The sequence below is a fragment of the Myotis lucifugus genome, unplaced genomic scaffold (genome assembly GCF_000147115.1).
Source record: "Myotis lucifugus unplaced genomic scaffold, Myoluc2.0 scaffold_18, whole genome shotgun sequence".
NCBI lineage: Eukaryota > Metazoa > Chordata > Mammalia > Chiroptera > Vespertilionidae > Myotis > Myotis lucifugus.
The window spans coordinates 8,364,509-8,390,724 of record NW_005871066.1 but is presented as its reverse complement, the minus strand read 5'-3'; the positions used below and the strand labels follow the sequence as shown (position 1 = coordinate 8,390,724).

The window sequence follows — 26,216 nt, the reverse complement described above, 5'->3', positions numbered from 1 at the left end:
ACTGTGGTGATTAAAATAAGTTTATGTTTTTCTCTAAAATTTAGCAGTATGTAAAGTAAGTGATCTTTAACTGAATTCTGACCACCTTTCAAAAAAATCTAAAAAGTAAATAATTTGGATATAACTCTATGTTTAAAATGAGTTTTTTAAGACAGAACAGTCTACATGAACTCAATAGCAAAAGAAAAAATGGTTTGGAATATTTACATCGAAAATGTTTAGGTTTTTAAAAATCCATATTTTGAGCCAGAAAATATGTTAATTTTACTTAATCTTTTCTGACTGCCAACAATTTTCTAGGCATTATATATAATACATAAGCTGTGGTTCCGAGGACTATTCCCATATACAGGGTGTCCCCCCAAAATGTATACACACTTTAACAGCTGATAGTTCAATTTTGAAAATGAAATGTATTTTAATAAACATGCCTTTATAATTATTCAAAGTGTGTGTATACATTTTGGGGGGACACCCTACATTTCATGCTCAAGTAAATGAAGTTGTACTGCATTTCTAGGGAAAAATAAACACTCAGGTCCCCAATGGACACAATGTCTTACATGGTTGAGAATTATATCCTACCTTTGGCACAGATGTGGGAAATTCCCAAATCCAAAGGCAGCATGTCTTACCTCTGTTTTTTCTTATATAAATGAGAAACAAGGTCTCTACTTCTGAAGGAATATCATCAGTGAGCATACCAAATTGGTTAAAAGAATCATCATCGCCATCCCCACCCCCATTCTGCACATTGGAATTTGAATTAGTTGTAATGGATTGTGATGTTACAATATTCTTTCATGCTCATGGGTTATTCTGTCTTTAATTGACTTAGAAAAGATTTCTCCCCATGCTGGGTACAGTATAACCAGGATTATGTTATCTCATTTTCACAGTAATACCTGCTTATAATGGCAACAAATCATATCTCTAAAGAGTGAATATAAAAGTCTTGCAGAAAATGGATGAATACCTCTGTTCAATAGAGGAAATATGCACTGCTTATTTTTTTTGTTAGTTGAAGGAAATAACCAAAGTAATCCTTTACAATAAGGCTAGAGTTTTGTGAAATCCTGGTTCCCTTTGTGACTATATAAGACCAGGGTATTTGACTAGTTTCCCAAGCAATAGGAATACTCTCTTCCATGCATTTTTAAATAATATACATATTTTAATTCTGTATTGCCAATGGAAAATTTACTTGAAATTAAAATTGTTTTTTGTTATGTTTTTAACGTATAAAAGAGTCCAGTGTTGTATATGAATTTCAATAAATAAAGATATCAAATTGTACATTTGGAAATTACTGCACATATTTCTTAAATTAAATGTAAAGTTATCTTTTAAATACTCTACTGTGTCCCTTCTGAACAAAACTATTAAATATAATTAAAAATGCTAAATTTTAAGTTTGCAATTACTCTTATCACTCAGGCAAAAAAAAACACTGACGGCATTAAGGAAGGGAGAGAAATAAAAAAGGAATTAATTGAAGAAACAGAAAAAAAGGAGGGTTAAAATAAAAGATGGAGAGGAGAAGTCAGGAAGAAATAGGAATAATAAAATTTGGTTGTGGGCAAAGAAATTCAAATAGAGGATTAATTTCAATACAATCATTTAAGAATTCAGATAACTTAGCAACACTCCTCCCATACTAGCTTGTGATTCTTGGTCCCCCTTACCTGGCTCTATTTTCTTCCCACATAATAGTTATCACCTGCTAGAATGCTCTAGAATTCACTTACTACTGTTTATTTTCTTTCCAGGCCTCCTCCCCTATGCTAGAACTTAGGCTTCACTAGGGCAGGGTTCTTTGTTTTATTCTTGGACATATACCAAGCACTAGAAGAGTGAAGAGTGCCAGGCACACAGTAGGTGCTTAACAAATACTGTTGGAAGACTGAAATAAGCTGCAGTGATGCTAAATAAGGCCAACATAGTTAGTGGATGGCAGTCGCCTGAGTGTATAAGACATTCAGAGTTTCCTGGGCTTCTCAGGCCTACTCTAGCACTCGCAGACTCTGTTCATTGTGAATCTGCTAAGTTGCCCACTTCATTCTTTTCTTCAGGAGCATCTTTGGACCCGGACACAGAGGAACAGGATCTTCTAGCTTCAAGGCCATCTCTAATGCACTATTTTATATCTTAGATCAAGTACTCCAGTATTCTGAGTCCCTCCCCCCTTAAAAAAAACTTTATATTTTGAAACACAGATTCACAGGAATTTGCAAAGAACGGTACAGCAAGATTCCCATGCAGCCTTCACCCAGCCTCCCCCAATGTTAACATCTGGCATAACTGCAGTGCAACATAAAACCCAGGAAACTGGCATTGGTACACACCATAGATCTTATTCATATTTCACCAGTTACACATATGCTCATCTGTGTGTGTGTGTGTCTCTATGTAATTATATGCCAACTATAGTTTCATGTAAACACCACCACAATCAAGGTGCTTAACTGTACCATCAGCACAAGACTCCTTCTGAGGGCCCTTTTTAAAAAGCACTGCAAGGCCGGAACCGGTTTGGCTCAGTGGATAGAGCGTCGGCTGCGGACTAAAGGGTCCCAGGTTCGATTCCGGTCAAGGGCATGTACCTGGGTTGCGGGCACAATCCAGTGGGGGAGGGGGATGTGCAGGAGGCAGCTGATCAATGTTTCTCTCTCATCGATGTTTCTAACTCTCTATCTCTCTCCCTTCCTCTCTGTAAAAAATCAATAAAATATATTTTTTTAAAAAAAACAAATAAATAAAATAAAAAGCACTGCAAGGACAGATACACCTGTTCACATCCCAGCATCCCAGACTTATGGCTGGAGCTGGAGGAGCCCCTCTCAGATTAATGCTTCCTATGGCCAGGACAAGTTGAACACCTACTCTTCTATTTTAGAATTTGTTTGTGATTTGCACTTGTATTCATTACCAGCCCAGTCATGGGGGGGCTCTCGGCCATTCAGGAGGAGCATCTGAAGGTCACCCTTCAGAGAAAAAGAAAGGCACAAGTTCTTGGCAACCAGCCCTGCAAGTTGGTGGAGACTCTTTGGAAGGGAGACCAGGCATGGCGGTTGTCTTAGTTCCCGCTGCTGTAACACATTACCAAAGACTGGGGGCTGAAACAACACACATTTATTCCTCTCAGTTCTGGAGGCTACAAGTCAGCTCTTGGTGAGTGCCCTCCTCCTGGTTTGAGAGGGCTGTGTTCTTGCTGTGTTCTCACATAGCTGGCTCTCTGGCCTCTTCTTATAAGAGCACTAATCCCATCGTGAGGGCTCCACTCTTCTATTCACCCCACCTCCAAACACCATCACTTATGATTTTGAAATTGACATAGAAATTTTGGAAGGGGACACATTTGAGTCATTGCTGCTCTCTTCAAGACACCTGTGATCGAGGTGGCACTGCCGCACATGAGGACAGACTCTGATCTCTGCGAGTTGATCAAAGTCGTCAACCTTATCCCATCCAGGTGAATTCACTTCCCAGCTCATCAATTTGTGGTAAATCAGGCACATCAGGATCCTGTAACCCATTCCCCCATGCCTATACCATACACAAAGGAGGCCTGGCCATCCTTCTATCCCCTGCAGAGAACTACCGAGGTGAATAGAGAGGTCTGGACCATTCGAACACACTGGGGAGCTCATGACCTTTCTCTAGTAAGCTCCTAATTAAGTGGGTAAGGGAAGGAAGTGGTGAGAAATGAGGCTGGGAGGTGGACTGGAGCCAGATTATGAGGGGCCTTGTATACCACATTAAGGATCTTGAATTTTATCCTCAACTCTGGTAAGAGATAAGGGCAGAATGGCCGGGTTACATTACTTAGCTAATCCAGTCAACTGACCTGGATACCCAGAAATAGATTCAGAAGGTGCAATTAAAGTAGAAATGAATGAAGCCTTTGTTGTTTAGTTTCCAAGGAGAGAGTAACAGATGGACATGGACATATTAGCTTTTGTGATTTAGAAAAAACAAGCCTATTCCCTGGATGTGATTTTATTTCCCTAGTTTTATCCTTTTAAATACAATTTTAATATTCTATTATCTATAATGATATGAGGCATTACTTTCATAATTAAAAAATATGTGTTATATTAAAGCACTTAGGGCAGAAACAGATACTGATTTGAGATTGTAGAGTTAACATTTCCTTATAAATGTGCTGCTGTTTCTATGTAAGAGTCATTGTCTTCTCTGGTTTTACTTGCTTGTAAACAAAAAGTATTTTTGGTTCTGAAAACAATGGGAGAAGTGATTTCTTGATATTTCTGTTTAAACCAGTTATTAAATGTCTGTGACAAAATACAAGGTCTGGCAAAGGAAAGCCCTGTGCTTGCTGTCACTTTCTCCCAACGAATTCAAGGTCTTGAACCCTAGGGCAGGGGTTGGCAACCTTTTTGTGAGTGCGTGCCAAAACCAGCAAAATCTCTGACTCAAAATTCTTCTGCGTGCCAACCCTAATTTTTTGAGAACATGTTACGCCTACTTGATATCTCTTAAGGTGTACGTATGTGAAGAACCCTGAAGAAATAATAAAATTCATTTGAGCAACAAAAACACAGTATATGATGATGAAAAATACATTTATTTTTTAATGTATACATGTACACTGATAATTCGACAGAAAATTTTATGACTCCGTTTGATATTATCAGTGGAACTTTTGCTGTTGCATCACTGATGACAGAGGTTTTACATCAGGTTTATATTTCGTGACCTTCAGAGATATGCACGAGCTACTACTTTCATCCGTCAGGCTACTCCTATTACGAGACTTAACAAAATTCATCACTGAGAACAAAGATTCACAAGCGTATGTGGATGAAACCAAAACACTGGTCGGATCTAGGAAGGCAGGGAGAGTTAAGGCAGAGGCATAGAAATTGCTCTTCCCCTCTCTCGTCAATCCATGTCTATGGTCTTTAAGATAACTTGTTATGTAAAATTATTTATTTATCTAAGATGCACCTATACTGAATTTATCTGAAAAATAAAAAAGTTGGTATTAAGAAAAAATTTGTAAATGGAAGATTATAAGAGAGGGTTTCGTGTGCCAGCAAAAGTTACTGGCGTGCCATGTTTGGCATGCGTGCCAGGGGTTGCCCACCCCTGCCCTAGGAAGTGACGCTCCATCTTATTTACTGCAGCTCCTTCCTCTCTACAGTCAGCGGTTGGCCTAAACAGAGACACAGTCAGCCACACAGTGTGAGGAAGCTCAGGATAAAAATCTGTACTCAGGGGAGAAACCACATGAAGGCCAAATTGCCTGCTTAAATAGCTAAGGCTAGTTTCTCTCTTTAAAAACATTTTTTTTAAATTGATTTCAGACAAAAAGGAAGAGGGAGAGATAAAAATGATGAGAGAGAATCTTTGGCCATTTCCTGCACATCCTACACTGGGGATCGAGCCTGCAACCCAGGCATGTGCTCTGACTGGGAATCGAACCATGACCTCCTGGGTCACAGGTCAACACTCAATCACTGAGCCATGCCAGTCAGGCTAGCTTCTCCTTTTAGTATCATTTGCACACACCCTCCCCCTCCCCCTACCCCTTTTTAGGACATAAGTTTTCCCATCAGTTCCTTATTCATTCATTGGTAACAGTGCACCTATTTTCTGATAGGCACAGAACTTAAGAGCTGGCTATCCAATGAGTGGTAAACAAAACAGACAATCTCTGTTCTCATGAAACATATGGGAGATGGTAATAAAACATCCCCCAAAACATATGACAACTCCTTCTGGTAGGGGTTTCAAAGTAACAAATGGGGGGCCTTCTATTACAGATAATCAGAGTGGAAAGGCTCTGCTCTCTATGAGGAGACCTGGGGGAGAATTGTCCAAGCAGAGAGAACAGCATAGTAAAAGCCCCAAGCAGAGAGAACAGCATAGTAAAAGCCCCAAGATAGCAAAGATCTCAGCTGAGGAGGGGGTTGTCTGGAATGGAAAGATCAGCAGGACTGGGATGTTGCCAACACAGGGTCCTAAAACTCAAGAGTTTGGAATGGGAAGGTGTTGAAAGGCTTTAGGCTGGGGGAAAATATGGCCAGTTTTGTGTTTTTGAGAGATTACTCTGTTTGTGTCTATCTGCAGAGTAGCTCTTGAGAGATACATGAGGAACTCGGTGGCTGGGATGGGCGGGAGGGAGAAGTTTTACTGGAGACCCTTAATGAACTTGCTTTTGAAGGCATTATGTATATTCCATAAGACTGGAAGCAGGAACAAGAAGAAGGCTATTGCAGATGTCCAGGACAAATCTGAGACATACTCAGGAAAACTTGGTGATCAGATTGTGGGAGTGAGCAAGAGGGAGGAATAAAGATGATCCCTCCCCTAGCCGGTCTGGCTCAGTGGATAGAGCGTCGTTCTATGGACTGAAGGGTCCTGGGTTCAATTCTGATGAAGGGCACGTGCCTCAGTTGCAGTCTTGATCCCTGGCAGGGCTAAATGTGGAAGGACCAATCCATGTGTCTCTCCCCTTCCCTCTAAAAATCAATGGAAAAATATCCTCAGGTGAAATTAACAAAACAACAAAAAAGATGATCCCTGTTTTTGGATTCATGATTGAGCAACTAAGTGAATGGTGATGAGAACTGAAATTGGGGAGACTTGAAAAGGGACTGTTTGGGGGCCCTGGCAGCTACAGAATTTCTATTTAGTTGAGGCTTAGAGATGACCAGCTACTTGGAAGTAAGAGCTGGAAGAGATTTGTCTTAAATATCTAATTGCATAGTGTTTGATTACACTACACTAACCAAAAATACACACACCGGAAAACTGAAAAAGCAAAGCCTCAGTGACTTACAAAACAAAGCTCTTTTTTGTTGGGGTCCAACCCCAGCAGGTCCAGGGGTTCCCAAAGGTGTGGATGGAGTCGGCAAAGAAGGAATGACATGGAGACAGCGTTCAGTTGAGCAGCAGCCTAGCTAGGTTCTCTACCAGGATCTCCAGCCAAGTTCTGTGTTTTATTGTCTTGTTACATCTGTATTTATACCAGTTGATTTTAATCCTATTATTTCTATTCCAAAGGTTAGGGCGTTTCTTATCTCCATTCCAGGGAGTAAAGATTATGTAGCTTAAGTGTGATTGTTCGTAGTTAAAGTGATTAACTACCCACCTGGCACTTAGTTAAGGGGTTATATTCCCTCCCTAACTTCAGGGGAAAACCCCTACCTGGGGGAAACAACCTTTCTCGGAGAGGTGACCTTGGTTGAAACACATAGTGCCAAGAAGGGGAGCAAACATATTAAGAACAGTATGCCATATATGCCAGGTCCCTTGAAACATATGCTGTGCAGATGTTCCTTCCCTGCAGCAATTGTGTCAAGCAGCAAGGATGGACCGGCTTCCGGCAAATTCCCCCTTTTTTATTTTTTAAATGATAGTGCATGTAAATCAGCAGCCACCTCTCAGATTGGGTTGTTTATGACTCAGAAGAAGACTGACAAGCAATGATAGTGAGTATAGCTATAAACATAAAGGATGGAGTGCACAAGGAGCCTTGTTCCTGTAGAAGGTTGCTGGCCTCTTCAGTCAAGGGATTTCAGCTGTCCTCAAGTCGGTGGTTTGGTTGTCCTTGTTGATCTGGCTAGCGGGCAGCGTCATTGGCGATGGGCTTCCCGAAGCGTCAGTGCGTTGAAGGGCTGGATCATGGGTCCATCAGGGCCATGCTTGATGGTGGTGTCGGTGTCCAGGGAGGAGTCAGCTGTGCCCTCTGGGTCGGCCGATATGGATGATACCGGGGAGGAGGAGGAGGAAGCGGAGATGGAGGGTAGTAGAGAGAAAAAGAAGAGAAAGCAAAAGAACTACAAGGCATGGAAGTGTTTAGAATAAAGAGGGAGAAGAAAGGGAAGAAGGCAGCATCCTGACATAGCCCTTTCCTTCAGCTGCCCCTTTCCCTGTGGTCCAAGGTAGAAATGGGAAACAAGTCCTGTTGCAGTGAGAGGGCAGCTGCTGTCAGCCAGTCTCTGTCTTTACCTGGGTCCCAATCTGAGCTGGGCGTGGGAAGCGAAGCAGCCATGGGGGCAGGAGACCTCCCTCAGAAGGGGTGAGGGTTCAGGCCTCTGAAAAGTTGGGGGGGTGAGGGTCTGTGCCCCACCTCTGTTGACCCTCAAATTGTCTCCTGATGGCCCCTCTGCGACTGTGCCTGTCTTAGGTTGTTCCTTCCCTGAGGAATCTTACCCATCTCTGGCTAACCAGCCATCCTCCGGGGCCAAGCAGGGTGATGTGAGGTGTGTAAATGAGGGAGGGGCAGCGCCCCCCTGCAAGAGATTCAGTTCTGTCTCCTTGATAGCCTATGCCCCCATGGCCTCCACGCCCAGCACCTGCCTTGGGCTCCCCTCGCCTGCAAATGGACTGTGAGAAGAGGGTCCCTCTTGACACAAGGGCAAGAGGGGCCAATACAGGACAATGGAGGAACGGCCTGTCAGCATGTAGTCCCGGGACAGGGCTTTCTCAGCTTAGGATGTCAGGCTCTTGGAACAAGACAACTCCACATATGGGGCATATACCAGACACCCCCTAGTCATGGCAGAAAAGGGAGGTGCCCTTCCTGGAACAGTAGAGTAGAGAGATTCTAGAAAAGGCTGTGTTCAGGAATGAAGGAGAAAGGCCAAAGAACCAGCAAACAAGTAGTCAGATTAAAAAAAAAAGAGGAAAGGAGATGTGGGGCAAAGCTGGGACATATGGACAGACAAAAAGGAGACACATGTGATCCTCCCAATGGACAGGTTGTTCCAGCTCAGGGCTGCACAACTGCTGCAGACGGGCACTGGTCAGGTATGCTAGGGTGAGGCGGAGACGGAGGGCGGTGAGACATAAGGTCGGACTAGACAGTCTGGAATCCACACAGGTGAGTCTGCGTCCTGTGGAAATATACAAGCATATCCTCTCCCCCAGGTTAAAAGTACATCAGGTCCCTTCCAAGTCTCTCCATTTGACGAGGGCTTTAGGTTTAGTTAGATCAGGGTTCCAACGTCTGTACATCGGGGAATTTCCCTCAGAATCTACATTTAGTATATTACAAATAGAGTATGTTGTAGAACATGATGAGGAGAGAAATATTTAAACTCATTTTCTTGTAATTTTTTCTAACAGGAGTAAATCAAACACCGCTGGGGCTATATAATAGAACTCCCATTTGAGACAAGATATCTCTTCCCCATAATGTAAAGGGGATAATTGTAATTACATAGGGACAGAATGTTCCTGAATTGTGTGGTGCGGCTACAGTGTTTTGGCCAGGTTCAAGCCTTGGACCAATGAAAGGACAGGGTCCTCTCATTGCCACCTGCAAGTCCCAGCTGGAGGGCAGGGCCTTCCCAGCACAATCATAGCCAACGGCTGTGGTTGTGAGCTTGAACCTATGGTCTGAACACGTGACCCCACGTGCCTTGTGATAGAGTTCGGGTGCATATAGTCGAGGTTGGAACTCACGAGAATGCTGTCAACAACGTGATCACGCCCCTACTTTGCCTCGTGGCATCTGCTATAAAATAAAGACACGGCTTGTGGGCGCTGGCGCTGTCTCCTCATCAGGGAGCAGCGTCCCACCGAGACCCAGCTTTAATTCTCTTGTCTGTCCTTTCTCAATCCTTTCACCCTCCCCACTCAGGGTCACTGAACCAGGCTGAGCTGGCATGGCACATAAGGCGCCCTGGGGCTGAGTATGCCATGGCCGTGCCGGCTCCCCACACTGAATGTTGATCTTCATCAGCCCAAGTTAAAATCTGAGAACTCTTTTTTACATTAGATGCCTTGCCTAGTCCTACTAGGGAAGTGGAGGTGGTGTGCGTGGGCCATGAAGAGGGCCAATCCTTCCCTGCTATGCAGGAAACATCTGCTCCTGTATCCAAGACCTTCAATTGGTTTTCCCTGAATTTGTAAAATTTTTGTAGGTCTAGCAGCATGGATTTCTTGTATCCAAAATGCTGCATCACTAGATCCAAAGCCTCCGGCCCCTCTGGCTTCCTGGGTAACAGCTGTCCCTATTTTATATATTGGTAACGGGAGTAATTGGGCAGTTCTCTGGTTGGGCTGAATCTGTACAGTTGTGGTGGGTGGGGAAAGTAAAATCTGTATTTCTCCTGTGTAGTCTGCATCAACAACTCCTGGGATGACTAAGATCCCCTGTAATGAGGTGGAGCTCCGTCCTAATATTAAACCTACAGTTCTCTCAGGCAGCGGCCCGGACACTCCTGTAGGAATGGCTGCTACCGGCCAGTCTGGGGTTAGTATTGCATGGGTGGTTGAATGGAGGTCCAATCCTGCACTGCCTGGGGTTGCCCTGAAGAGGTCATTGACTGACTGAAATTTGCAGAGGGGTTGAGGGTTGATACCCCTATTATTGCAGGGGCCTGGGGCTGGCCCCCTCTCAAGTTTCCCAATTGAGGTGATGGGATAGAACCTCCTTGGGAGCAGTTTGTAGAATTTAAAGGCCGACCATTTTTATGGTATTTTGATCTACATTCCTTTGCCCAATGGAATCCTTCCTGACATTGGGGACAAACAGTTTTTGGAGGATTAATATTATTCCCTGATGTATTTCTAGGCTGTCGAGGAGCTTGCCATCTGACTATTATTATTTGTATTTGGGCATTCTTTGCTAAAGTGCCCAGATAAGCCACAAGAGTAGCAGTTCATATTTCTTTTATTACCTGTATTATTGCTGGCTTGTCCTATGCCCTGTACATATTGAGGGTATGTCTCCACCTTGAGGGCTGCAGCTATAGCTACACCCTGTATAAAAGCTGGACTTACATTGGCACAGTTTTATAAAATCATTTATAGTTCCTGTTCTGCAAATTGGCCTTAATAAAGCCTGACAGGTATTATTAGCATTTTCAAAAGCCAGTTGTTTGATTAGGCTATCGGCTGCCTCTTCATTAGTGATTACTCTCTTGACTGCCTGTACGAGGCCAGAAAGGAAATCCTGATACGGTTCCTTGACCTTCTGTTTAACCTCTGTATGGGTGGTTGTTTTTCCTACTGCACAAGGTAGGGATTTCCAGGCATTTACTGCACAACTGGTTACTTTAATAAGTGCCTCTTTGGGCATATACATTTGCTCCTGAGCCGTGATAAAATCACCTCCTAATATCATGTCTAGGGTTATTCCTCCTCTGGAATTTTTGCTAGTGGCTACAGCTCTCTTAGCAAGATCATCATACTCAGTTTTCCATAACAAGTAATAGCCTCCTGAGAGACAGGCTTTACAAACCTGTGACCAATCATAAGGAGTCATCCATTTACTGGCTAGGGCTTCTACCAAGGTTTGTGTGTAAGGAGCTAGAGGTCCATATTCAGAGCAGGCCAATTTTAATTCTTTAAATATTTTGTAAGGTATAGGCTCCCACGTGGGGTTTTCGTCCCCCTCACTCTCATACATGACTGGGAAGCAGAGTGAGAATTCAAGATCTTCATTAGCTTCAGCTTCTCTTATCGCTCTTTGAAATTTAGACATGGAGCTCACAGGAGCCAGAGGACCTGGTTTAGTCTTCCTTCCTAATTTAGGGAGCCTGTTTTGAATGGGAGGGCTTTTCTCCTCTCTACTGACTGGAAAGGACCAAGGGTCATGTTTATGATATTTAGTCTCCTTCCGATCAGTAGGCATAGCTAAATTGCTCTTAGATTGAGCTGGAGACAATAATGATGTGTCCTCTCTAGGTGGAGACGGACTATTTAAAGTTTGAGAAAGTTCAACCATTTCTGCCTCTGGTGCCAAAGTGTCACGAATTAAATTCCAGAGGGAAAGGGCATGAAAGGGCATCTGCCCGGACCTTCTCAGATCCATGGAATCTATAATAAGTCTTTAATTGCTCTCCTACTTTAGTCCAAGTTTCTAAATTAACAGTTCCTTCCTCAGGAAGCCATGGACATACTTCTTGTATAAAACTTTCTGTTTGACTAGGAGTAACCTTAACTCCTCTGCTAGCAAGCATATGTGTTAAAAGATTATAATAGAGTCTTTTTTCTTTAGACTCAGTATGACCCATCTTCTCAATCCAAGTTCTGTACTATCCACCCTCTTACCCTACTTATCCTCTATAAGGGGGTCTGCAGCACCCTACGGTGCAGTCCTATCTGTCCCAAGTGCGGGGGGTGCTTACCTGAGGGGTCCCTGTTCGGGTGCCAATTGTTGGGGTCCAACCCCAGCAGGTCCAGGGGTTTCCAAAGGTGTGGACGGAGTCAGCAAAGTATAAATGACACGGAGACAGCGTTCACTTGATCAGCAGCCTAGCCAGGTTACTTAGCCAGGTTCTAGCCAGGATCTCCAGCCAAGTTCTGTGTTTTATTATTTATTTATTTATTTTTAGAATTTTTGTGAGTTTATTTGAGCCAAACTGTGGACATATGCCAGGAAGCAGAACCTCAAGGAATTGAGATAACGCTCCGGGAGAATGGCGGGGTTACATTTGTATTTATACATTTGCAATCAAAGGAGGGACATAGGTGAGTTACATAAAATTCATTGGTGACAGATTAAGGAGGAGGGATAAAGCAAAGCAGGGAAATCCCTGGGATTGGATAGAAGTAAAATGATGGACACATACTTAGGTGGGTGCAGGATCAATTAACATAACAATGAAGGAATTTGTGTTATCTGTCCTGGCGCCCAGCACATTTGGTTGTGCCTCAGGGGCTCCAGAAAAAGGGAAGTTACAAGTTACCCAGACATTTCAAGGGTGTGTTATCATAGATGCAAAAAGACAGATAGGCTCAGTTAAGGAAAAGGCTGACCTTGTCAGTGAAGATACTGATCTAGGACTTAACTGCCCACCATAACTGCTTTGAGTTAAAGTTTAATTTCAGACCATCCTCTGTGGTTACTTTAAGTCTCTGAGTTTGTAAGACTGCCATGCAGGCCTCCCCTGAGCTTGTCAGGTCAGCATGTGGCCCCTTTCGTTCACAATTACCTTCTCTCCATTAAGAGGTCCATAAAAAGGAGCCAACTGAGATCCGTGAGGGGAGTCAGCAGAAGCCATGTTTGTTTTCCCCACCCCCTGTGAAGGGTTTTGCTGAGGGGCCACTGCTAGGTCCCCACTTGCTCCCCTCCCTTTGGCCTGAGATGGCAGGGCAGTACAGGGGCTTCGAAGGAGCAGGTCACGACTCCTCATTCCCAGAATCATCATGGTCATCACAGTCGGCATCTTCCTCCTCCTCCTCTTCATCCTCAATGTCAAGGTCGTACAAGTCGTCATAAAGCCAATCTGAGCTGTTGTCATTGGAAGGCACTTTAGTTTTGATGCAATATTCCGCCAGGGTCGTGGGGACTTTCACTCCATCCTTTTCTGCTTCGGCTTTAGTGGCTGAAACCTGTTTTCTAATGATTTCAGTATATTCTTTGTCTTTTCCTTTACTGTCCCTCCATTTCCTGAACATAACTGAAGCATCCGCATTGGCTGCGGAGAAGATGTTGGGCTCATTAAGCAATGAGATTACACTTAGCAGGATAGTCCTGACATTCTGAGTAGGATTCCACCTTTCGGAGTTCAGTTGACCACTCTGTGGGGCATCTACGGGTGGATGAAGAATTGAAATGCATACATGTCCACTCTCATAAATGTTGGGGTGCCACATTTTGGTCAAGAATCTGAAGGTAGGTGGTGAATATGGGTAGTCAATAGGAAATTTAATATGCGCCTTGAAGTAGCCGCCTTCGTAGAGGGTGTTGGGGGGTCCGAAGATGGCAACCTCCCAGTTGTAGAGGTCGGACTCATCCACCAGGGTGATCCGGGAGCCCTCCACCGGCTCCTCCTGCAGGGACTTGAGCTCCAGCATCAGGGCCTTCTGGGAGCTGGCCATCACGGCGGCAGCGGCAGTGGCAGCTGAGCCTCACACACGACGCGGGCGGGGCAAGGCCAGGCCTTCTCCTCACACGGTGGCCAGGTGCAGGTAGAGGGTGAAGGAGTTGGGGGAATTTACTCTGGGTCCTCCCCGCACCGGAGGGCCTCCACTTGCGGGGGAGAGGAGAAAAGGTGGAAGCGGAGAAAGGCGGCAGAGGGCCGGCGATGGTGAGGAGAGGGGGCCAGGCCGGCCCGGGAGCGCCGCTCTTGCTCGCTCACTCGCCCTCTCGTTCTTCTCTGGGGCCGCTGTTTCTCTTTAGAATAGTGCAAACGGGCAATCGTGCACTCACCTAAGGAGCAGATCCAGGGCTTTCCGTAGCAGGAAAAATAGGAAGAGGTCAGCTCAAGGCTCAAACCTTGATGTGTGGTTGCAGTCTCTTCCAGAAGTCTCCCCAGCCAGGCGAGTTCCCAAGACACTCTTCTGGAGAAGGTTCCAAGTTCTGTGTTTTATTGTCTTGTTACATCTGTATTTATACCAGTTGATTTTAATCCTATTATTTCTATTCCAAAGGTTAGGGCGTTTCTTATCTCCATTCCAGGGAGTAAAGATTATGTAGCTTAAGCGTGATTGTTCATAGTTAAAGTGATTAACTACCCACCTGGCACTTAGTTAAGGGGTTTTATTCTCTCCCTAACTTCAGGGAAAAATCCCTACCTGGGGAAACAACCTTTCTTGGAGAGGTGACCTTGGTTAAAACACATAGCGCCAAGAAGGGGAGCAAACATATTAAGAACAGTATGCCATATATGCCAGGTCCCTTGAAACATATGCTGTGCAGATGTTCCTTCCCTGCAGCGATTGTGTCAAGCAGCAAGGATGGACCGGCTTCCGGCACTTTTTCTTCTATTTTCTTCCTTGCTCAGAGTTTGCTGTGGGTCTAATGACTCTCTGGGCAGTTTTCTTCCACATGATGGCTCAGCATTCCAGGCTCTTTTATCTTAGACATCTACACCTCAACAAATGATAACCTGGAACAAAGAAAGTTAAAAAAAAAAAAAAAGGTAACAAAGAGAATTGTGTGCCTTCTCTTAGATATTTCCATCCAGAAGCAATATGTGTAACTTTCACTCACATTTCAGAGGCTAAAGTAAGTGCCATAGCCATGCCTAACTTCAAGGATGTGGACAAAGTCCTCTCAAATGTCTAGGTCAGAAAGGAGTGCTGAAAGTATTGGTAAGCTCCAATGTTGACAATGCTATTTTACATTAAAAAAGTCATGCCCTCACCCCCCTACTGTCCGTGTCCATTGTTATGCTTATATGCATGCATACAAGTCCTTTGGTTGCTCTCTTATCCCTCCTCCCCCTCAGCTGCCTTCCCTCTGAGATTTGACAGTCTGTTCAATGTTTCTATGTCTCTGGATCTATTTTTGTTCATCAGTTTAGGTTGTTCATTATATTCCACAAATAAGTGAAATCACATATACTTATCCTTCTCTGACTAGCTTATTTCACTTAGCACAGTGCTCTCCAGGTCCATCCATGCTGTTTTGAATAGTAAGAGTTCTTTCTTTTTACAGCCATGTAGTATTCCATTGTGTAGATGTACCACAGTATTTTAATCCACTCATCTGCTGACAGGCACTTGAGCTGTTTCCAAATCTTAGCTATTGTAAATTGTGCTGCTATGAACATAGGGGTGTATATATCCTTTCTGATTGGTGTTTCTGATTTCTTGGGATATATTCCTAGAAGTGGGATTACTGGGTCAAATGGTTCTATTTTTAATTTTTTGAGGAAACACCATACTGCTTTCCACAGTGGCTGAACCAGTCTGCATTCCCACCAGCAGTGCATGAGGGTTCCTTTTATTCCACATCCTCACCAGTACTCGTTTGTTGATTTGTTGATGATAGTCATTCTGACAGGTGTGGGGGGGTGGGAGTGGCTGAGGAGAGGTCAATGGGGGGAAAAGGAAACATATGTAATACTTTCAACAATAAAAAATTTAAATTTTTTAAAAAATTAAAAACTTCAGTACTGGCTGGTGTGTCTCAGTTGGTTGGAGCACTCTTCCATACACCAAAAGGCTGCACGTGTGGGAGTCAACCCATTGGTGTTTCTCTCTCATGTTGATGATTCATTCTCTCTCTCTCTCTCTCGCTCCCCCTCCCTCTCTAAAATCAATTTTAAAAAATAAAACATAAAAAAACCTTCAAGTCTGTATCAAAGAATGGGGCTGAAGTTATGAACAGAGGTGGAACTTTGGCCACCAATAAGCAAACCCCCATGCCTGCCCTGCTTCCATTCATGTTGTGTTTTGTATGTTGGGGGAGGTGGAGTTAAAAAATCCCGAGTTTAGATATGTCAAAGTCAAGATACTTCCATCTAAGTGGAGTGTCAAATAAGTAGTTAAATCAGAAGGTCAGAGGACAGGCCTGGGCTGGAGATTTAATCTGGGAGACTAAATGCATATCTACAGTTGGATATGAGAGTGTGAAGCCCAAGAGTGGTCCAGCCTGGTGGTTAGGGATAAGAAAATGTGGAGAGGATAATTAGAAGGCAGTTGTGGACAGAACCCTGCTGACAACCAAAATTAAGGGGAGGGGTTCTAAAAAGGAGACTGAAGAGGAACAGAGAGGAAGGGGGAGAATTAAGAGAGAGTGAAATTGTTTAAACTAAGGGAAAAGAGCTTTAAACGCTGTGTTTCTGCTCTTATCAAAGCAAACCCCTGTCCTCGTGCTCTGGATCCTGCCCCTTTTGTTGTCAGTTCCTCTCTCTTGGGTGGCCTTTCTAAACGCTGTCACATTACAAAGCTTTAGGCACACGGGTGTCCTTTCATGGCTCCAACGTCCCAAGTCCTTCAGTGCCTGTGCACTTACTCTTCCTTCTGCCTGGCAGGCTTTCCCCCAAGTTTTCTAACAATTAACTCTTTGTAAGTCTCAGCTTAAATGTCATCTTCCCAAAGAGGCCTTCTTTGATCACACTATGTAAAGCAGTTCTCCATCCCCACCTGGTGCCATGGGTGCTTGTCTTAGTCCATTCAGGCTGCTATTTAAAAAATGCCATAAGCTCAGTGGCTTATAAACAACAAACATTTATTTTTCACAGTTATGGAGGCTGGAAAGTCAGACTATGGCTCTGACAGTTTGGGTATCTAGTGAGGATCTACTTTTTGGCTCACAGAAGATGCATTTTCACTGTGTCTTTACACGGTGGAAGGGGGCAAGGGATCTGTGAGAGGTCCCTTGAAAGTACACTGTGAGTCTCCACCCCACTACAAAAAAGCTACAAGATATAAGGAAAGCTTAATTGGGGGAGAGGTGGAGTTTAGGAGCGTAAGGAGTGGTCATTTCCTCCTAAAGTATTACATTTTCAGCAATTGTAAGATAGTATGTTGGTAACAGAGTTGTTAATAATATGATGTAAGTAACATTTGAGCAAGCAGTCTGAAATTCAATTGCAGTGCAAGCAGGGAAGCTAATCAAAGGTTGGCATTTTTATAAGTGCTTGCTGCCCCACCAAAGCTGTGGGGCTCAGCATCCCCCTTGCTCTGGCCCCAGGCCAGATAACTCTGATGTCATAACCTGGCTACACCTTTGAGGCAGGACCTCCTCTATCTATATGTCACAGTGCCTAGGACAGTGTCAAACACATAGTAAGTGCCTAGAACGGTGTCAAACACATAGTAGGTGCTCAATAATTATTGAATAAACATTAACACTTGCACATGCTGCAGAGAGCTTAGATTCAGGCTGAAAATCACACGATTTTAACATGGAGAAGTTCACTGGTAACCTCAGTGGGGCCATTTGCAGTTGGGTATTGGCAAAATGGCCAGAGTGCAGGGAGGGAATAGGAAGAGAAGAGAGGAAGTGTAGCCAGGGAGACTGCTCTTTCTAGAAGTTTGGTTGTGAAAGGAAAAAAGAACAGGACAGTAATTACAAGATGCAAAATGACAAGAGAGAGTTTTGTTTTGTTTTAAAAGGTAGCAACTTCAACTTTTATATATATATTTCATGAGAATAGAACCAGTAATGAAAGAATGGAACATGTATGGGAGGGAATAGATAACTGATGGTGTATAGACAAGAGCAAAGTTAGCACATATAAGACAAAGAATTCCCTTTCCTCTGGGATAGCAAAGAAGTAAGGATAGGTTGGGGTGGGGGGTAGGAAGCTGAAGGAATGGGCTTGCCACTGGCCGTTATTTTCTTTCTAAACAGAAAGCTCAGAAGTAATTGTTCTTTTCAATTTCTCCTCTTAACCAACTTAATTCTGCTCCACATTTGTTCCATCCCCGCTTCACTTTTGACGTTATGCTTTGTCTGTCAACTACTCCCTGTTCTGGATCCACCTGCAGCCCCTAGACCTTCTCTGGATTAGTGTATTAACATGGCCAGTCTTCTGGAACTACCCTGTCCTTTAATACCAAATGACAAAGTCTTCCATCCTGTGAAATTGGAGGATTTCCAGGCTTTTATTTGATTTTTCTAAGTATTAACGAGGATTCCCATGGAATCTCACATTTCACACACTTCATCACCTTACTTCTGTAATTTGGTTCCAATTGGTGTAATAATCCAGCCCAAAGATGGACACAAACTTCTCCTGTAACTCCCTAAAATAGAACATATTTTAAACAAGATTTTAAAAAAATATTTTTTTATTGATTTTAGAGAAAAAGGGAGAGGGAAAGAGAGATAAAAACATCAATGATGAGAGAGAATCATTGATTGGCTGCCTTCTGTATGCCCCACAGTGGGGATCTAGCCCACAACCCTGGCATGTGCCCTGACTGGGAATCAAATCGTGACCTCCTGGTTCATAGGTCGATGCTCAACCCCTGAACCATGCTGGCTGGGCTAAACAAGATTTTATTTGAAGATTTAGGGATAATAGAAATGGATAACAAGAAAGAAAAGTAAAAAAAAAGAATTGAAATGTCCAGCCCATTCTGTTCTTGCTCTATCTTAAGATCATTTTCTCAGATGTCAGAAAAGCCTATCTAATAGCAAAAACACTATTGATTTTCCTTACCACATAAAAAACTTGCTAAAAACCCTCCCTATCTGAACTTTTCTGCACTTCCAACCAAGTTTCTGTCTCTCTGTCAGCTGTCTGTTTCTTTGTCCATCCCTGCAAAAGTTTTCTCCCACAGCACACAAAAATCTCTAGCCTTCCACAGGGCCTTCTCCAAGTCACACCCTGCTCAGCAAAACAAAGCTGGAGGAACACATTTCTGGGAAACAAAAGCCCCAGTTGTTAGTTAAACCTGACCAAGCATCACGCCACCACACCCAATGCTAAACAGGAGGGCTTCTCAAAGTCTCTCTGCAGAGAAATCTCCTCCGGTCTGGGAATCAAACCTGAACCCGTTTGACTTGTAATTGTTTTAGATATGCTTTTGGTAATTATTATGGATCAAATACTTAGTTTGTGGGTCACATATATTTATATCTATATATGCACATTGTCTTGTTACCACTGCAGTTCTATTTCTGCCTCTTCATATGACTTCCAAACTTTTGGTGGAATACAGCATACCCTATTAAGTGGGAGCTGGTGCCACCTAGTGGACATCATCTCCTTAACAGCTTTGAGTCCAGGATTTTTTCTCTGCCTGGTGATCAAGATGAAGAAGGTGACTAACATTCATTAAGTGCTTATTATTTATTAGGCATTGTGTTAGATGTCATGTTAATCTATTTAAATTCATTGTCTAAACCTCCAAAACAACACTAGGAGGTGGGAACATCTATCACTATTTTGCAGAATATGTTAAGTGAGACAAGGAAACCTTGAGTTGCCTAAGGTCACTCAGAGTTAAAATTCCAGAGCCCTTCATTAACATAAAACACTGAGTCAGTTCTATCGATGGTTTAGTACAATGCTCTATGATAGATGCTATTTTAATAGAAATAGTCTAATTTTAATTCATTTTACTTGAATTTGATATAACAAAAGAACAAGAGGTGAAAATATTTTTCTTTAATATGAGGAATATTACTTTGTAAGAACTCTTTCTAGGTTAAGAAATTATGAAAATCTTTCAGGAGTTATTAACACTTTAAACTACTTTTTAATTTTAGACATTAAAGGTAGACAACCCATGAAAAATTAATACTCACATGCTTTCTGTCACCTATCCATAGTTTTTCGTTGCATATTTATTTTGTTCAGGTTTATATAGTTCACATTTTGTTCTGTAACCATAATTGTTTAGTATTGATAAAGTTATATATCTAAACCAGTTATATTTCACTAGAATGTAAGTTTCACAGAGGCAGATGAGTTATTTGCTCTGTTCACTGATATATTAAAATGACTAGAAGAGTATGTGGCACTAATAAGTACTTGTTGAATAAATTATTTACCACGGTTATTCACTCTTATTTTAAAATTTTAAATTCTCTTCTAATTGGCTGGATTTCACTGTTGTATATGTGTATATGTATAAACACACACACACTATAGGGTTTTTTCTCCCTCAAGAAAAGCTCAGACATGCCATGCTGCTTGAGTTCCTTCTGTTTGAAGACGTTGACTGTTATCTTCTGGCATTAGATAATCTCTTCTCATTTTATCTAGTGAACTCTGAATATTGGTGTAATAAATGGTCACTAATTCTTTGTAATCCTAGTGGTCAGTGCCCTCCTACCATAAGTAGCTTAAAAAAAATGATTTTAGAGAGCGGAATTGGGGAAGAGAGAGAGAGAGAAAAACATTGATGTGAGAAACAGTGATTGTCTGCCTCCCACTTGCACCCGACTATGTGCCCTGATCAGGAATTGAACCTGCCACCTTTCAGTTTATGGGACAATGCTCCAACCAACTGATCCACACCAGCCAGGGCTAATTAGCTAGTTTTTTAAAAAACATATTTTTATTGACTTCAGAGAGGAAGGGAGAGGGAGAGAGAAATAGAAACATCATTGATCCACCACCTCCTGTATACCCCAAACTAGGGATAGAGCCCACAATCCAGGCATATGCCCTGATCAGGCAGGAATTGAACCATGACCTCCTGGTTCATAGGTCAACACTCAACCACTAAGCCATGCTGGTAGGCCAATTAGCTATTTTTTATTGTGAGCTTTTATTCATTTGCCACATTTATTTGTGAGCAAAAGTTAAATTTTTATTTTGATAGGGCCATATTACTAGTATCTCTGATGATATTCTTCAGTAAGTCAACAAGTATTTTGTGAGCACCGTCTGCTAAGAAGTGTGTATTATAGAAATAGTAGAGGCCTGGTGCACAGAAGCACTGCTGCTGAGTCGGGAGAGCTCCTGCAGCCACAGCTGCGTTCGCCAACCGTGAGCCCAGCTTCTGGCTGAGTGGTGCTCCCCCTATGGGAGTGCACTGACCACCAGGGGGCAGCTCCTGCGTTGAGTGTCTGCCCCCTGGTGATCGGTGCGCATCATAGAGACTGGTTGACCAGTCGTAATGATCGCTTAGGCATAGCCAATGAACACTATCCTCATGGAGCCTGTCTTGTACAGTAGATAGAATAAGTATATTGCCACAATATGAAGTAGAGTGTGATGTCTTCAAAGAAACACAGTGCCTGGATGTTCTAAAGGAGCAATAATTACTAAGAAGAATGAAGCAAATAAACATTTATTAAAAGCCTGTTATTTGGCAAGCAATAAAGAGCTTTCACAGACATTATTGCCTTTGATCATCAGGACAACTTTGTAAGGAAAGTTATCATTATCCCCATTTTATTGATACAAAAATTAAGCTTAAGTAATTGACAAATTATCACACAGAAAAAGTTGACATTTGAACCCAGTTCTGCCTAATTCCAAAGCTCTTTCTCTACTATATATATTACTTGTTGCAAGAATGAGTAAGAGAAGGCTTGATGGAGAAAGTGGCATATGAACAAGTGTCTTGTTCGATAGGTAGGTTTAAGATGGGAATCACAAATCCATGCCTGGTATTTTCCTCAACTGAGGGACTGATAGGTATTAAATCTATCAAGAAATCGTTTTGGGGAGAATCCAATATGGCTGCAGAATAGGTGGAAGCTACACTCACCTGCTCCAGTTCCAAACTGGATTTACAGCTAAATTATAGAGCAATCAACTTGAATAACCAACTGAAAGCTAGCTGAAATGAAATATAAGGATTTACAGAAGAAGCCACATCTATGTAAGAAGGGTGGAGATGCAGAAAGGACTGGCCCCAGAACCCACATGTGACAGGTGAGAAGCTTGAGGGATAACTCAGCTACAATGCCCTTTCTCTCTGAAATCAATAAAAATATATATTTTTTTAAAAGTGGCAACATCCACATCACAGGGGTACCAGAAGAAGACGAGAGTAAGCAAGGCACAGAGTACCTGTTTGAAGAAATAATGGATGAAGACTTCCCTAACCTGGTGAAGGAAAAAGGCACACAAATTCAGGAAGCACAGAGAGTCCCAACCAAGAAGACACCCACACCAAGACACATCATAATTAAAATACCAAAGGTTAAAGACAGAGAGAGAATCTTAAGGCCATAACAAGAGACAGAAAAGGTCACTACGTAACACTAAAAGGATTGATCCAACAAGAGGATATGACTCTTGTACACATATGCACCCAACATAGGAGCGCTAAATATATGAAGAAAATATTCATGGACATATGGACACTGAGAGATCACAACAATATAATCACAGTAGGGGATTTTAACACTCCACTGATGCCAATGGAGAGATCTTCCAGACAAAAAAAATCTACAGGGAACAGCAACCTTAAACACTACACTGGATCAGATGAATATAATTGATATTTACAGAACATTTCATCCCAAAGGAGCAGAATATACATTCTTCTCAAGCACACATGGAACATTCTTGAAGATAAACCACATGTGTTAGGACACAACATAAGTCTTAATAAATTCCTGAAGACTGAAATCATATCAAGCATCTTCTCTGATCACATTGGTCTGAAACTAGAAATCAACTACAATTAGAAAATTGAAAAACATTCAAACACCTGGAGGCTAACTAGCATGTTATTAAACAATGAATGGGTTAACAATGAGATGAATGAAGAAATAAAAACTTCCTGGAAATAAATGAAAATGAGCACAAAAGAACCCAAAATCTATTGGACACAGTAAAAGGAGTCCTGAGAAGGAAGTTCATAGCATTAAAGACCTACCTTAAGAAACAAGAAAAATCTCAAATAAACAATCTAACCCTACAACTAAAAGAATTAGAAAGGGAACAACAAGAAAAGTCCAGAGTAAGTAGACGGAAGGAATTAATAAAGATCAGAGCGGAAATAAGTGACATAGAGACTAAAAGAACAATATAAAAGATCAATGATGAACCTTCAACCACACTCACTAAGAAAAAAAGAGAGAAGACCCATATAAATAAAATCAGAAATGAAAGAGAAGTAACAACTGATGTCACAGAAATACAAAGGATTATAAGAAAATAGTATGAACAACTATATGACAACAAATTGGACAACCTGGGTGAAATGGACAAATTCCTTGAAACAATCTTCCAAAACTCAATCAAGAAGAATCAGAAAACCTGAACAGGCTGATAACAACTAATGAAATGGAAGCAGAAATCAAAAGACTCCCAGCAAACAAACAAAAGTCCTGCAACAAATGGCTTCACAGGTGAGTTTTATCAAACATTCCAAGAAGAACTAATACCTATCCTTCTCAAACTACTACAAAAATTCAAGAGGAGGGAAGACTTCCAAGGTCTTTTTCCAAGCCAGTGTTATTCTAATTCCAAGACCAGACAAAGAAACTACAAAGAAAGTTACAGGCCTGTATCCCTCAATAGAATATTAGCAAATCAGATCCAGCAATACATTAAAGAGATCATATACCATGGCCAAGTGGGATTTATTCCAGAATGCAAGGCTTGTATAGTATCTGCAAATCAATAAACGTGATACATTACATAAAAATGAAGGGAACTCTGGCTTTTCAGTCAATTGTTTTTCTCTTACATGTAACAGTATTAATTCACTCCCACTCCCCCCATTTAAGATTTGCTCATTGCTTTTTAATATATCACTCAAAATTATGTCATTTATGTATCATGCTAGAATTTGTTCATATGTTCCTTAACTGTTACTTTGAAATCTTACTTTTCAAGGATCTTTACAATTATACCTTCTTCTATTTTTCAGTACTTCAAAGCATGGATCAGCAGTACAACTCAAGCTGATCGATGTCCTCTATAGAAGCTGTAACAGCTTTCCTGTCTGTGCTGTTACTTTTTCCTGTTTGAGATGCCTCTTTCAGTGCTCTCCTCTTTAAATCCTACCTGTTAACCAAAGCTCAGCTTAAATCCCCCCATAAAGCTTACTTAACTATCCTCAGTCCTACTGCTCCTTATTTTCTCTGAATGTAGGTAGCACTGCATTCCCTCAAAACACACAGAATTTAATTATGTTTTTAATTATTTCTACAAATGCTAGCCTGTGTGGTACTTGAGTTAGGGACTATTATTTATACAGTTCTTACTTTCTGCAGTCTTAGGCACTACAGAGTGACACAACTGAAACAGCATTAAGGAGATGAAGGTGAATGTCCTGACCGTGTATTGAGGAGTTTTGAACAAGTTCTTGGGAAAACAAGCTCTCTGATGCCATCCTATATTTCTCATGGCATAAACAGTGCTACGTGAAAGGAAAGCTAGCAAAACATCCTGAAGAACATTGGCTTGTAATTCATAAGATATCAGGTCTGTCACTAAGATGAAAATATGCACCTCAGTGCTTCAGATTGTCTATCATGATGATGTTTTGTTTTTGAAAGCTTAGGATAAAATAAATGTGAATGCCAACTTTCAATAAAGCAACTGTGATCGATTACAGCATGCAGGTCACCAACAATAGATACCAGGGTGTAGTAGTAAAATACAAGTCTGTGTATAGTTTCACTTATCAATTTAGGTAAAGAGAATACTTTGTCTCACTATTACTGCACTGGTAAGTGAGGCAACTAGAATTAAGGGAGAAATGAATATAAAGCACAGATGCATGAAAACAACAGATGCCAAATCAAGTTAAGTCAACAAATGTTTATCTAACATTTTATCTACAGGGAATCTAAAATAAGTGAGTCTTCCCTCAGTAAACTTTCATAACTTGATGGACCATACAACGCTGACAAAACTTCTGATTTACTGATTATGTAAAATACAGTTTGAAGGTTCTTTTTCATTGTAATTCTTTAAATATTAGCATCAGCCCTAACTGGTTTGGCTCAGTGGATAGAGCGTCGGCCTGCAGACTGAAAGGTCCCAGGTTCGATCCGGGTCAAGGGCATGTACCTTGGTTGCAGGCACATCCCCAGTTTGGGGTGTGCAGGAGGCAGCTGATCGCTGTTTCTCTCTCATCGATGTTTCTAACTCTCTATCCCTCTCCCTTCCTCTCTGTAAAAAAAAAATCAATAAAATATATTAAAAAAAATAAAAATAAATATTAGCATCAGCGGACAGTGATATTATTCAGAACCTGGATTTGCATCAGTCAGAAGCATGGCCCGTAGGCTAACTATGAGAATAGAAAAAAATAAAAAGGGCTCTCTCTCGGTGAAAACTCCCTTCGTTTACACCCCAAATTGGTGAAATGTCTGATCACATCAGTACCGCATCATCTCCAAAACAAAAAATAAGCCCAGCCATTGAAAGCATCTTGAAAACCACTTAGTAATTCAGAAACTTACATTTTAAAAGTTACCTTTAGGCAGAGGTAACTGATTCCTCATTGCCCTTCCTTGTGAGCGTACTTCACTTGTTCATCAAGCTGCAGGCAGAGTGGAGTGGTACAGAGCTGATCCTGTCGTCACTGGAGGCTGTTACTAGCTGCACCGATCGAGCTCATTGCTGCACACACGCTCTTCGGAGCTCCCGGCCACGGAAAGCATTTCTGTAAAGAGGCCAACATCACCTCCTCTTTACCTAGGAACCCCGGCACCGAAAGCGTGCATAACCCAGGAACGATGTCGTCACCAAGGGAGGACACGAATAGAACCCAAATCCCTCGACTCCCCAGCTTGTGTTTCCCACTAATTGTGCTCCCTCCTTTCTGCTCACTCCAAGGGCAGCAGGTGTCCAGGGCTGGAGCAGGGAGCGGGCACCCATAAGCCGGGCCAGCGAGGTGAAGGCTGCGCTCAAGTTCCCCCAGGAGCCGCGCTTCGGCGCTGCCCTTTTGCTCTGGCCGAGAAACCATGACAGCGGCGGCCACCGTCAACCCCCCGGGACCAAGAGCTGGGAACTAGGAACTGCCAGTTGTGGCAACTCTCTCTTCTTCATGTTCAGGCCTTTCCTTTTAACCTTCTCCCTTCCCGCAGCAGACGTGTGCCCCCTCGCCACTCCGTGTAGCTCTCTCAGAACGTCCGTATATGCACATTAGTTATAAGGAATGTTTATGGCGAGATTGTGATA

General features: G+C 42.3%; 1 long non-coding RNA gene and 1 pseudogene across 2 annotated transcripts in view; both read right to left on the bottom strand.

Moving 5' to 3' along the window:
- Positions 1-12,796: 12,796 nt before the first annotated feature.
- LOC102436739 lies at positions 12,797-14,362 on the bottom strand (annotated as a pseudogene). Its single transcript, XR_001347465.2, has one exon. The product of XR_001347465.2 is annotated as a ubiquitin-conjugating enzyme E2 R2 pseudogene (transcript).
- A 227-nt stretch (positions 14,363-14,589) lies between these two features.
- Positions 14,590-26,216, bottom strand: part of LOC106696510 — a 12,246-nt gene continuing 619 nt past the window's right edge. The window contains exons 2-3 of the long non-coding RNA XR_001347466.2: positions 25,496-25,698; positions 14,590-14,816 (exon numbers count right to left, since the gene is read on the bottom strand). This is a non-coding gene — a long non-coding RNA (uncharacterized LOC106696510). The remainder of the gene's footprint in view (positions 14,817-25,495; positions 25,699-26,216) is intronic.